Source organism: Prosopis cineraria, unplaced genomic scaffold, assembly GCF_029017545.1.
Source record: "Prosopis cineraria cultivar Desert tree isolate PC_DT_omini unplaced genomic scaffold, ASM2901754v1 PC2, whole genome shotgun sequence".
Lineage (NCBI taxonomy): Eukaryota > Viridiplantae > Streptophyta > Magnoliopsida > Fabales > Fabaceae > Prosopis > Prosopis cineraria.
The window spans coordinates 37,729,471-37,741,898 of NW_026555333.1; positions in this window are offsets into that span (position 1 = coordinate 37,729,471).

The window sequence follows — 12,428 nt, forward strand, 5'->3', positions numbered from 1 at the left end:
ACTTTTCAATTTTGCCTTTTACTAAATTAATTATCACAATAAAATGTGTATAGAAATTACAACTTGGTGTAATTAAGGAAAGGAAATATTGGAAAAATAATTAACTATTACATTTTCCCCTATATTTAGGCGGAATAGGACTTTTAAACTTCACCCTATAGTTAAAACTGAAGGAAATATTTGTATTTTAAAACCGTTTTGTTCTCAAATTCTGCTAGTTGTTTCCTGACTTGAAATTTATTCAGTGTTCATATTGGGTGGCTTTCAATTTTTCAAAATATTTTTTAAATGTGTTTCAGAAAGCTGTGTCATCAAGATAAGGTGTCATATATTAAACAATATCATTTTGCATTTTAGTTATATTGGAAGGTAACGTCTCAGTTAGGAAGAGATTTTCTCTTTTATAAATAAAAAAAAATTAGGAAGAGATTTCCCTCCCAAAACTATCCAAATATATATACAATATCTATTTTCTATCAATCCTATCTATCTCTTTTTATAATTTTTTTTTTGGTATTTAGAGTTGCAAAGATTTTTATTTTTTTGCTTACAAAATTACTTTGGTAAATTTTATTAGTATCTATGTATAAGTGATTTTGTAAACTTTATAAAAATAATTAGCTTTTTTGTCTCATGGTACTTCATAATAAGGATGTTATTAAGTAATTATAATGAAGGAGGTATTGAAAACAAATGAGTAAAACTGGGTTATAATTTGATGTGTTTAATTAGTTAAAGATGTTTTTAAAAAGATGAAATCATTTTACCAAACATTAATTAATTGTCTTGGTTTGCATGAATTAGTCAAAAATAATTTATAAATAGAAATGATATAATATTTTTTTTATTATGTTCCTTTCTTATTCTATTTCATTTTGTGTTGTCAAGGGTTCGGTCCTGGACTATGTGCATGAAAAATTATTGGTATAAACAAAACTCATTTATGTGATCTCTATGCTTCAAAAGGGATTATTTATCAACTATGGTTGAAATACTTTTGTTATGAACCGCGAAAAAAAAAACAAAGAAAAAAATAAAGAAAATGAATTTATGTAAAACTATGTAAGAGACTCAATAAATATTACATATGTGAAAAAAATTTTGAGAGGTTGAATTATGCGACATCGAATCATACAAAATATTGACTTATCATTTTGTTTTTCGCGAACCATGAACATTGTAACAAAGTGTGTGCTATTAAAACAATTTCACGAGGCCTAGGTCTTCTAGGTTGGGATGCTTTATTTATCTGAGATAAGCACATGTTGTTCTTTTCAAGATGATCATGAGGTTCAAATTATCCAAATCTAATTTGTATAATTCAAATATTATTTAGGGAGAATGAAAGATAGGTCTCAAGAGAATTAATTAATTCAAATTGAGTTTTAAAGTGTCAAATTTTAAAAATTTACAAGTTCAACTCTTTTTTTTTTTTTTGACTTCTTTATGATGAATTTACAACTAATTTTTCAAGTTTTATCATGGTTGAAAAATAAACAGATTTATTTTTTTAATAAAATTTAAAAAAATAAGTCACAAATTTATCACAATAAAATTGTAAAATCGAGAACCAATCTTGTATATTTCTAAAATTTGATATTTGGGATTTAATTTGAATTAGTTGGTTCTCTTAAAACCTATCTATCATTCTCTCTTTTATTCAAGTGTAAGTTTTTTACTTTTATTTTTATTTCTTAAGTTAATTATTAAAGATTTAATTTTAAATTGCATTCTTTTGTTTTAAATAAAGAATATTAAAATTATTAATTGGTAATCTCTATTTATTTTTATTTAATTTAGTAGCTCTTGGCGTGATTACTTCTTTTTAGGGCAGACAAAATTGGGTTCAAGACCACATTGGGGTTGTTATGTCAAAAGAGGCGAGTTAATTGATCTCACTAGTTGTGTAGGCTATAAATTATCAGTAAAATTCTCATTAAAAATATTATGATTTACCTTCACGTGCTCAGTGGCAATAAAAAAAATATTATAATTTACTTATATATTATATATAAATATAAAATAGAAAATTAGTAAATAGTTGTTACACTTTAAAGGTATATTGGGTTGAGGGGTTTTTGAGGGGGAGGCTCCCCTCCTTTCATTTAGTTAAGAAATTTTGGAAGGAAGGCCATCATCTCATATTACTCCCCTCTAAATTGGGTTTTTTTTTTTAAGGGAGCTAATTTTTTTGACTATTTTATCATTATTTAATTTTTAATATTTTAAGTATACCTATAACTCAAAAAACTTTCATTTATATCACATTGTGCTTCACTACCAAACTTTGATTGACCTCATTGAATTTTTTTAAAAAAAATTACATTTCTTCATATTTTATTATATATTTAGTTATTTATTTTTTATAAAAAATTATTATCATTATATTTTTTCACATATTGACAATACGATAGGATGAAAGTGAATTTTAAAAAATTATACAATTTAAATTGAGGTGTAAAATTATTTTCTACAAGAAAAAATTATAATATATAGAGATATAATAGTAAATTAGTTATTATCTCCCCTCCCCTACTAAATCAAACAAAGAATCATTAAAAACATCTCCCCTTCCCTCAAACATAACTAATAAGATAATACTAAAACCCTTCCCTCCCCTCCATCAACCTCCCCCACCCCCCTCCTTCCCTTCCCTCGAACCAAATACATTTTAAATTTTGAAATTAATTTTACACAAACTAATCATTCTTTAATTGAAACCAAAGTTATTAAACACTTACCATGATAGAAAGAAATCTACCATGGTGGTAATATAAAGAAATCTACCATGGTAGTAATACAAAAACTCATTTTTAAAACAACATCATGATAATTAAAGAGTTACTATGGTAGAAAATAATCAACCTAATTAATTAGAAATCCTACCATGGTAATTAATAATCAATTACCTTTCACAAAGTTTACGCTAATAGAAAGAGCTTTTCATCATATAAAACATTTGCTCAAAAAACTACTATGATAAAAAAAGATTTACTATGATAAAAAGCGTTCAATATAACAAATAGTTCTATCATGATAAATAGGAAATACACGTATTGAAGCATGCTAACTAGGATCTAATTTAGAACAAATGTGAAAAATCCAATAAATGATGGAAATAGTTTAAAACAGGGCATGGATTCTAGGGCAGCAAAAACCCAAATGATTACTAATAATAAGTTCTTGGTGTAACTATGTGACCCAATTGTATATCACAATCATTACCATATAATTTTTTAAATTTTGTAATATCTTTTAAGAAATAGTATGCTTAGTGATAGGATGTACACTTATCCACAACAAAAGTTCAACATTTGTTCACCACAAAAAAAAAAGAAGTTATAGGATGTATACTTATGCACAACATACATATTTTTATTAACTACTCAATACTTCTAAGCAAATTCAACAATATTATAAATATTTCAAAATGCAATTTGGGACCATGAGAGATGATAGATAGGATTCTTATGGTCGAGCATAATGTTTAAGATCTTACGTCATGAGGGACAGATAGAAACCTTGTGGCATGATATTCAAATTAAGTCAAGAATTAAGAGGGACAGACAGGATCTTCTTGGTCATATAAATACAGCTAATAAAAAAATTAGAGCATATATGCTTGTCGCACCCGGAAATGCAACGCGGACAGCACGAGAGCAGAGGTTCCGGCCTTTGGAAGGGAGACCGGAGAAATGGGAGTCGCCACAAAAATTTTGAGGGAAATCTCGAAAAACCGTTTAAAGGTGGATAAGGGTGGTCTGCGAAAATAGAAAATAGGTTCGGTAGTCGATTGAGTGTGGGGAAGGTGTTAGGTACCCCACAACACCCATTCGTAAAAACGGTTACCTGAAGTTTGTTGTGCTATATAAATATGGTTTTAAAATTATTTTAATCATTCCTTTTATATTCATGTGTTTGATATAAAAATAATAAGAATTAAGTGTGAAATGTCTATTTATTTACAGGGAGGACTTGACTCAGAACCTGGCTCTGAGGCCTACGTACCCTGTGATAGGGATCAAAGTCCACGCAGTTCGGGTTTTATAAGTTGTTGGTGAAAATATTTTTGAAGAGAAATTAATTAGAAATAATTTATCATTTTGCAAATAAAATAATTTCTAAAATTTCGGTATGTGTGTTTTAAATTGCAAAAAGTGATTTAATTTCAATCATTTTCTCAATTTTTGATTTTTTTGAAATAAAGAAAAGAGTTTTAAAATTATTTTTTATTTCTATTTTTTGATTGAACATTTAATTGTTATACCTGCAGAGCCTTATCGACTCACACGATAATACAATTATTCTAAATATCTACGAAGATTTTAAAATCTCTCACAATAAAAGAATTAAATTTATTTATATGTTAATAATAATTTATTCAAGCATGCATATATATATATATATATGTATATATTTTAGAGAATTTTAATCATCATACCTACAAAGCCTTATTAGCTTTTACGGTAATACGATTATCCTAAATATCTGTGGGAATTCAAAATCCTCACACCATAAAGGATTAAATATTATATATTTAAGAAAAATATTTTAATATGTAATTATATAATTTGCATTTTTTTATAAAAAATATTAATCGTTATACCTACGAAGTCTTATTGACTTTCACGGTAAGATGATTATTTTAGAGGTCTATGGATATTCAAAAATCTCATATGACCAAAAGATTTAATGCATTAATTTAATTAATTAATTATATTATAAAAAAATTTATAATTTTATTTACAAAATTTATTTATTTATTTATTTTGTGAGTTAATGACCACGACATTTGCAAGGACTTATTATCCTTCACAATGAGGCGATTAAGCTGAATATCTATAAAAAAATTTTTAAAATCTCTCATGATATCATTCAAATGTTTTAATTGATTATATATGTGAAATAATAGGAACAAACTCCTTCATTTAACCACACATTTAAAATCTCCATATGTAAATGATGTCATGCAAAATCAAAATTATCTTCAAGAATTAATCAATTATTATTAAATGGAAATTAAACACAAAATAATGTATGACTTTGAGAAATAAAGAAATTTAAGTTAGAAGACAAACTTGAATCTACTTATCACTTAGCTCAACAATAAAATTTTTGTTCAAAATATTAGAATAAAAAAAAACATCATGCAAAAATATTATAACTAAATCAACCTCATTTGTAAAAGCATAGAAATACATGTTAGAGCATATTTAAGGTATGCAACATAATTTAGAGAAAAAAAACACAGTGATATAAAACTATTTTCTTTTCAAATATTTTCTTAAATATTCCCTATCCATATGTAAACTTTCAAAACTTCCAAAATTCTTTATTTCAAATACAAGAAAGTATCATCAAGGATCTAATATATTTATTCTTCTAACATGTTTAAAATAAAATTCTATATATAATTAAAATATTGAAAATAAATTTTAACACAAGTTGATTAAAATTCTCCTTCACACACACCCCAAAAAAACCTTCTGAAACCGAAAACGGGAGTAAACCTAACGCTCAATTTTGTACATGTAAAAGGTCAGGAAGTTATTAACCTTTCTCAAATGTCTGCTGTTGTCCTTGTGATGATGTGAAACTCAGGCGGATATCATTTCATTCTCCTTCCCTCTTGAACTTTGCTGTCCTCGGCGTACTTGTCTGGTTGGTGAAGATCTTCGTTAAGGTAAGGAGCTCCAACTTTGCTCTGCAGCTTTTCGCCGATGGAAATGACTAGTTAGCTCCCAGTCACGCTTCTGAAATGGAATGTTTCTCTTTCGATTAGCTCCGATCTCTGTTTCTCGTTCCCAACTCTCTCTGTCCTCCTCTAGCTCTGTTTTCTTCTTCTTTTCTTCTCCCTCTCTTCTCCTCTTTACGTTCGTTCCCCTGCCCCTGTTTTCTTCTTCTTTTCTCCCCTCCCAAGTGCTCTTGTTTTCTGCTTTTTTATACTCTAGGTCTCTCCCTCTCGGTCTCCTCTTTTCTTCCTTTTCTGCCTTTTCTTTTAATGCTCTGTTTTTCTGTGCGTTTTTTTTGTGCATGCGTGTGCCGAAAGCTCCCTCATTTCTGGCTTTTTTGCATGAGTGGTGCTTCCTCCTTTTTCTCTACTCTGCATTTCATTTTTTTACAGTAGCTCTCCACGTCTCCCAGTCGCATGTTTCATGTGCAAACGTTAGCCTCTATTTTTTTTTATTTTTTTCTGCTGCTACTCTCTCTTCTTTTTCGTACGTGTGCCCTCTTACTCTGCCTCTAACTTCTGCTGCGTTCCTGCTGTGCGTGTGTTCTTTGTGTCTGTCCGGTCTGTCTCGCGTGTGTGTGTGTTCTCTGTGTCTGTCTGATCTCGCGTCTGTGTGTGTGCTTCCTTCTTTTTTTTTGTTTTGTCACGTCTCCTCTGATCCTGCTGAAAAGGCTTGAGTCTTTTGGTTATGTGTGTATGCTTCCTTCACTTGTCTGGTGTTTCTGCAATGAAGGACTAGAATGGATGGTTAAACGCTGGTTCCAGCGTTTAACCTTCAGTGAACACACACACACACGTTCCAGCATTTAGCCTTCGGTTTACACACACACATACACACACATGTATATATAAATATATTATATATTTAATCACAATTTTTAGTTGTTTATATATATATATATATATATATATTTTGAAAAATAATCCTTAAAGGATTGAATTTTTATTTTTTCATATTTATTATATTTTTAGTTGTTTTTTTTCTTATGAGCTGAAGAAATAAAATCCTAATCAGCAGATTATAATATTAAACCCTATTAATTAAAGTGTTTTTTTTGTTTTGAAAATATAATCCTAAAAAGGATTAAATTTTATTTTTGTTTTTTTATTATTTTTTTGGTTATTTATTAATAAATTTTAAAAAAAATGCTCGGACAAAATGCGGTGTTCACAATGCTTTATAAAATAAGATATGTCTTAAGTTGGTACAAAATATATTTCATAATTCAAAATAAGAGGCTACATAAAGGGTGGCATCTCATGCACTAAAGTTATGCCCTTAGTGCTTCCCCAACCAAACTCACTCCTATAAAAATGTTAACCAAGGAGAATGAGACTTAGGAGTTCCAGTAATCATAATTAATATGTATTAATGAATACAGATGCAACTAATCATGAAATTGCTAAGTGAGCACACAAAAACATTTAACCAAACAATATTTCCAAATAAATCATATTTAATTGCATGACTACACCTTATATCTTCCTTTTGCCATGCCTGAATGCCTAGCTAAAGATGAGTTGGACCAAACCACATGCTACTCATTAGGTCTAATGAAGGCTTATCATTTAGTAATAATTAACTAGATAGAAATTTCTAACAACATCATATCTTAAAACACCCTAATAAATCATGCATAATTTAAACTATAATAACCTCAATTTGCAATCACCATTAATCAAATATTGAGGTAATCATGGGACTAAATCCAATAGGGATTATCAAGTTTTCACAATTCATAAATGGGAGAAACAAGTTTTCCAAAATTTTAGTGGAAGAAACAATTCTACAAAACCTTTACAATGGGATCACCAGATTTAGCATTTAAATCTCTTCCAAACACTCATTATACTCAAATCAAAGTTCTAAAATAATGCGTAAGCTTAGAAATCAATTAGGACCTAAAATGTTGGATTTAAAACTAAAATATATAATTTGTGTAGAAAATGGGACATGCGCTGTAGCTTCCCTTGCCTTTATATCATGCGACACGACATATTGCACGAAATATGCAACAAACAACTGTTGTCATATGACAGCATTGGGAGCAAAATTCCAACACATCCCGAATCTCTGTCCAATGTTCGATTAAGGTAATTTCAGTATCTACACAAAACTTTTTCCTAACTCTAGCTAATGGTACAATTTCAAACTCAAATTCATTTTCTACAAAGAGTTAGACACAAAAAACCATTTTCACCACCTTTTCACAAAAACTCACCACAAGGGTGTCTATACTCACACACAAGTGCTAAAAGATTACATCAACTACTCAATCATACTTAGCAAACTTTGGGAGACTAGTGCAATACACCACACTCAACTAAATACACATATAACACAAAATCACCACTCAACCCCAATTTTCATAAAACACAAGGGGGAAGAAATCTTTGCACAAAACAATCATTTTCATTTCAAATCAACCTAAAATACACATAATACTATTTGCACAAGTATTTTAGCCCTATATGAGATTTACAACCATCACTCACTAATCCAAGGCACAAAATACACAAATGTTCATAAATATAGTGCAAGTAGTTCAAAATCAATAGTACATGACCTAGTTGGCAATTTAACAACATAAATACACATAAAATAGGTTTTTCACCAAAATCCTACTCCTCAATACGCTTTCCTCAAACCAGATCTAATGAGCTAGCCCTACAAATATTGAAAATTGAGGGGTGAGTATACTCACTCAATAATCAAGCTTCACCTAATCTATACAATTGAATATCAATCGAAAACGAATGCAATTGGCAAATAATACACATATAAACACATGTGATAAACATAGCCACATTCCACAATGCTAACAACTATGTGGCCAGGCCTCAAATACATATAATCACATTCAATAATGAATCATATTATAGGGTCACAAAAATACCAACCATGCACCTATAACACATACCGGACCTTAATAATAATAACTATATGGCTAGAACTAAATGCATGATCAAATGCTAGCCTTATAACCTCTTGTTAGCTCCAACATAAAATTAGCGGCTATCACGTGGCTACGCCTTTCACGGGCTAACCTAACCTTCTACTTATGAGGAGCCACCAGGCTAGGGTTAATTTACTCACTTGTGTAACAAGGTTTTCCTCAATACTAACAAACATGGGGTGTCATATCCCTAATATAGCCTCTTCATGAACCAGTAGAGACTAGTTAGGTTTGAGTCTCTCATAGAATAAGTAGAACAGTCCCAAATCAACTTTAGAACAAGAGCTACCTCCCAATTTTAATGGTTAGTGTTAAGGCAAGCTCCTGATTTCAATGGTCACTGCCAATACTATGTGGGTTTGTCAATCCACTCTTCTCCCTAGTCAAACTCCTGCCAATGGTCATACTATGCACAACTTACATATAATATGCATTTAAATCAACCAATCATATCACATGGACTCACATTCCTATACTCACATACCCAACTCACTCCACATGCCAAGTACCACATTTTTAGAAATTTTATAATGATTAGCCATTTATCAAATCATTAATTACAAAGAGATGGCTTGCCAAAGGTTTTTATTTTTAAAATCATACCAAAATTCACAAGTTCATCATTTTGCCAAACATTGCATCAATAGTTAAAAATATCAACCATGCTTCACAAAAATCAATTAACATTCAACTATATAAACTAGATTTTTTTCGATTATCTCAAACCTTTGAGAAGTCAAAGGTTTACTCCTCACAATACCAAATTTCAAAGCTTCTCACAAGTTCAAATGGTGTCAATTTGAACCATACTACAATCATAACACAAGGATATTATCATTGTCCCATTTTTATAAGTTTACCAACATTAATTTTCATATTCTCTATTCTATCAATCCCATAATTCACTACCCATTCATACCCAATAGGTTCACTAGGTTTCATTGATCTATATTATCATTAATAAGTCATCTAACCACCATTAATGAGTATCAAACTCTCCCAACAACCTCATTTATTGTAATTTTTAGATATTAAAGACCTCTCCCAACTAACCATTCATAAAATCATTAATGTTATATTTAAATACTCTAAACTACTTTTATTATATCCATTTTAGTTAATGGGTTCAAACTCATAACTCCTATGGACCAAAAATTAATCTCCCAACTCAAACCCTAACTTAAATTCTCATAAATGTAGGAGTAGAAGGAAGAAAGGAAGCTTATTATACTTACCTTAAGTGTTGAAAAGCCTCCAATGATCACCAACAATCTCCAATGTCGTGCCCTATTAGAGCATGAGGCATGCTCTTCAATTTCAACTTTTCTCTCTTATTTTCACACACAGCCATGAACTAGGTTTATTTAATTTTTGGCTATGCAATGCAGCACATGCTATCCTCCACCAAGGCATGTGGTACGAAAAGGGCCAATTCACGCTTGATTGCCTCTTTGCACCGTGGTAAATAGTCCACACACAATGGCATGTGGCACAGAGAGCTTTTCTTCACTTTTTCCTCCTCTTTCCTTGCCTGAATGGCCTAATTTCAATCTAAACCGACATCTTGTGCTAAAATCAAAGCCAAATACACTAATTAGACCTCTCTAACCACATACCTCATTAATTCACTAATCACACTCATTAAGTTAATTAATTATGCTTAATTTTCCTGGATGTTACATAAATAACTGAACAATACTATCTCATCATAATACACATATACAAATTTTAACCCACTTGAAAGTAATTTTGAACAAATATATACAAGTATTTATTTCAAAACAAATTTTAATTTTCCAAATAACACGTAACCAATCACACACACGCCCTTATCACAATACATTAATAATAGTTACTTTGTGTCTTGGACAACACATTTTCCTTTACAACATCACTTCCTCCACTACTTTGGACAACACAATCTACACAACTATTTAATTGATGGGCAAATAGAGAGGACAATTTAGACTTTAGAGGATATGTTGAGAGCTTGTGCTATTAAATTGCTAGGCAGTTGGGATAGTTACCTACCATTGGCCAAATTTACATACAATAATAGTTATCATTCTAGCATCAAGATGGTGCCTTATGAGACTTTATATAGGAGGAAGTACAGATTGCCCTTATGTTGGACAAAATTGAGTGAAAGGAGCATCATGGGCCAGAAATTGTAAAGCAAACTATTCAAAAAAAATTACTATGATTAACTAAAAATTTCTAATAGCCAAGAGCTAATAGAAGAGTTATGCTAATAAGAGAAGATGACCGTTGGAGTTTAAGGTCAGAGATCATGTATTTTTGAGAGTTTCGCCAATGACAGGCATTGGAAAGGCTATTAAGGCAAAAAAGTTAATACCTAGATTTATGGGTTCGTTTGAGATTCTAGATCAAATCAAGCCAGTTGCATATAGAGTTGCATTGCCTTCACAAATCACGGGTATCCATAATGTATTTCATTTTTCTCAATTGAAGAAGTACAACCCAGATCCTACTCATATCATAGCACCTGAAGTAGAACTAAGAGAGAATTTGACCTTCTGATCCTAATCAAAATAGATTGAGGATTGTAAGGATAAGCATTCATGCAACAAAGCAATCCAATTAGTGAAGGTTATCTGGAAGGGTATAGCTCCTGACAATGCTATATGGGAGATCGAGGATAGCATGAGGCAGGATTATCCGCATTTATGAAAATAGTATGCAGTTTCTAAGTTCAATAACATGAATTTTGAGGGCAAAATTTTAAAAAGGATGGGAGAATTATAACATCCTAATTTTTAGATAATAAATTATGGTATTTGGATTTTATTGAAGATTCAAAATTCAAAATTTATATTGTTTTGAGGTTTAAAATGAAAAATAAATTGTATTTGGGTTATTTGGGTTAATCACAGGGTTAGACAATTAATTATAAATTAAATTTAGGCTTAGAGTTATATAAGAAATATTTATTAGTTTAATTAAGATATAATTTAAAGACTCAAATGTGTGTATGTGTAAAGAAAGTGGGGTGCATGGGTTATTTGTAAACATTTTTCATTCAAACCAATTCCCACATTGCTGACTCGTGCGTGGAGGACTGATCTCCCCATCTATAAAATTAAGTGAAACCCAATTAGGAGGGCGAAAAGTGGTTGAGGAGTAATTGTTAAAATTACAAAATTCAAAAATTTAAATAATTAATTCAAATTCATAGTCATTTTTTTAAATATAACTATGAGACCCACATTCTTATTTTAATATTATATTTCTCTCTCTTTACATTGGCTTCACTCCGTGGGCGAAAGTGAAACCAATATGAAAGAGGAAAAATATAATATTAAAATAAAAACATGAGCCCCACAACTATATTTAAAAAAATAATTATAAATTTAAATTATTTATTTTAATATTTAGGTCATGAGTTACAATTTCACTAATTACTCCTCGACCATTTTTTGTCCTCCCGACCACATTTCACTTACTTTTATAAATCTCCTCCACACACGAGTCAACGATGTGGGACTTGGTTTGAACGAAAAATGTGCATACAAATAATCCTCGCACTCGCCCTTTTTACACACACACATTATTTCTTAAATTATATCTTAAATAAGCTAATAATATGACTTTAAACCAAAATTTAATCCATAATTAATTTCCTAAACCAGTTATTAACCCCAAATGACCTAGAATACAGTTTATTTCTTATTGTAAACCTCAAAACAATATAAATTCTAAATTTTGAATCATCAATAAAA